Raw genomic sequence first — 3,304 nt, forward strand, 5'->3', positions numbered from 1 at the left:
TTGATCACGTGTAAAATCACGTGGTGATTAAAATACGAACACTACTTTTCAGTACGATTTAATCCATCTATGCTATAAAAGTTAAACCATGGAAGTATTATATTACTTCCATGGTTAAACTGACAAAAATAAAATTTTGTTATTTAAAATAACCACAGTTAGCTCTTTTTAAATTTATTAAGATCTAGTGACTGTGCTAACTTGAAATCATGACATGACTCTAGAAAGTTGTAATGAGGGGGAGGACAGGGGTAAGGGATACAAGTGTGATGGGATTGCTTCCCTTAGAAAAACTTAGTAGATACTTAGTCAGCCGTAAGCGGTTGAGAGCTAAGGAAGTACTTCTTTAGCTCAGTCGGTTAGAGCGCTGCCTTGTAACACAGAGGTCCCGGGTTCGAGTCCCGGTGGAGACAAGCAATTCTGTAATGAAATTCGTGCTCTCCGGTTACATTGGCGCCCAACAATAATAACCCACGGTTAGAAGAATTACCTAGCCAGGTTAAAATATAAATATAAAAAAGATGAATATATCATCATTATAGAATATAATGACTCTTGAGGTGGGGGAAGTGTGACGGGATTGCTTCCCTTAGAAAAACTTAGTAGATACTTAGTCAGCCGTAAGCGATTGAGTTAAGGAAGTACTTCTTTAGCTCAGTCGGTTAGAGCGCTGCCTTGTAACACAGAGGTCCCGGGTTCGAGTCCCGGTGGAGACAAGCAATTTTGTAATGAAATTCGTGCTCTCCGGTTACACAGGACATACAGGGAAAAAGGGGGTAGGAGAAAGGAGAGGAAGGCTGGGAGAAAGGAGAAAAAGTTGGAGAAAGCCCGTGAGAAAAAATAATATATCTCTCCTTTTAAAATTTTTTCTAATATTTCAAGAAAAAATATCTTAAAAGGAGATGTTTTATTCGAATGGGAGAAAGGAGAACGGGGTAGGAGAAAGGAGAAGATGGGTGGGAGAAGGGAGAAGGGTACCCCCCTGTCCTCCTCCTCTGTAATATCAAAATAAGAATATTTTTTTAAAGAAAATTAAAGCCAGAAAAGGCGAAAAATGAAAACAATCCCATAAATATCCTGAGCCAACACATTTGGCTGAATATTAACATTAATAGATGTGGAAAGCCATTCATTTATGAAAATTATTGTTATGATGGTATATTTTTTATAAATGATCTAATCTCAGATGAAAAAAACCATATTGACATTTGAACAGCTTAAAACTCAGTATGCAGTTAAAACCAATTTTGTTGAATATTATGGTCTTGTTAGTGCGATTCCAGGTATCTGGAAGAAAACAATTTCAGATCAAGGTAGATTAGATACTACTGAAACAAGGCCGTAGCGTAGGTTCCTTTAAAGTGAGGCAAATCGCCGAGCGAAGCGAGGCGAAAAAATTTTGAGCCTTTTTTTAGGGGGTTCGGGTGCCTAAAACGGGAGAAGTTTGTTTCAGCATTACTATTTATCATAATAATAAAAAAAATATAATAGAAATGCGAGCTTTTTTTTATAAGCTAGCCTAAAGTTAAACTGTTACTCAACCAAAACTTTCCGATTCTACTGTGACCTGTACTATTGAAAAGCTTCAACACACGTTATTATGTATATATATTATTATATTTATGGCCAAAAGCAAGTTATAGGCTTCTAAAGGACAAGAACATATTATAAGCATCAGTTAATAGATTTATTTAGTATACATATCATTAACGATTACACCATAAGAATAGGTACAGAGAGGACAGTAGACCAACATTGTTACTTAAAATTCCGCTGGAAGACATGTCAACCTACCTGGACATTATTCTACCAACTTCAAGTCATTGGTTTGACCTACCCGAGTTTGAACCCACGACCTACCGCACTAGAATCAATGGAACACGCTAGCATACAACCAGAAAATGCTGATCATAATAAAAAAAAAAAAGAAATACGAAATAATTTTTTTCAGACAATACCAAAATTATATTTCATACTTTTATTAAAAATTAATAAAAATCATGAATTGCTTTATACATTAAAGACTTCCACAGAAAAGGCGCTTCATGATTTTGATTAAATTAATTATAAATAATTATTATATTTTTGGTCAATGAATTATTTTATCGATTAACATTTGTTGTTCAGTGAGTTGATATAGTGTAAACAGCGTTATCGATTCAAAAATAAACCAAGGAAAGTAATAAGCCAGCATACTTATAGGGGGTGGTTATACTCATGATTTACCTTTTTCGTCTTTTTTTTTCACTTAAAAGAACCTGTCTTCAACCAGTTTTGAAACGACATTAACGATTATTTTGATTTGTATTTGGAACACTTATTTTTTCTACCGTCATCGCTATGGTAAAAGCCGCAATCGATGCTGCAGAGTGGACACATTGTATGTAGTGTGCCGGTAGATAATTTGAACCTCGAAACTCTCATATTGATAATGTAAAATACATAATTGAAAAAAATGACACTTCTAAAGTTTGGTTGTCGTTTCAAAAGTGAGGCATTTGCCTCATTTGCCTCCATTTCGCTACGGCCCTGCTGAAAATTATATTGTAGAAAGACTTAAAAATGATAAAAAAAAAACATGTAAATATTTTTATCAACTATTTGTAGAAAATCCATCAGGATCACAAAACAAATGGTCTGAGAATTTATGTGTTAAAATTGATGATTGGGGGAAAATTTACTCGATGGCATTTCAGGCAACAAAAAACACTAAACTTCAAAATTTTCAGTTCAAGTTATTACATAGAATTGTATACAAAAACTCTTTGTGCACTTTTTGTACTGAAACCAAAGAAAGCTTACTGCATATTTTTTTGGGAATGTATATACAGCAAAAATATTTGGATAGCACTCCAAAATTTATTATTAAAATGTGGTTTTAGCCTTAAATATATAGATTAGAGGCAAAAAATGTTATTTTTGGTATTGGGGAAATTTTGAGCCATATAATGTTGTACAACATATAATGTTGATTTTAAAATTCTATATTTATAGCTGTAAAAAATGCAGGAGAAAAACCTTCTGTGAAAAGTAGTATTAAAATTGAGAATGGAAATGGGGAATGTGTCAAAGAGACAACAACCCGACCAAATAAAAAACAACAGCAGAGGGTCACCAACAGGTCTTCAATTTAGCGAGAAATTCCCGCAACCGGAGGCGTCCCTCAGCTGGCCCCTAAACAAATATATACTAGTCCAGTGATAATGAACGCCATACTAATTTCCAAATTGTACACAAGAAACTAAAATTAAAATAATACAAGACTAACAAAGACCAGAGGCTCCTGACTTGGGACAGGCGCAAA

The sequence above is a fragment of the Mytilus edulis genome, chromosome 5 (genome assembly GCF_963676685.1).
Source record: "Mytilus edulis chromosome 5, xbMytEdul2.2, whole genome shotgun sequence".
NCBI lineage: Eukaryota > Metazoa > Mollusca > Bivalvia > Mytilida > Mytilidae > Mytilus > Mytilus edulis.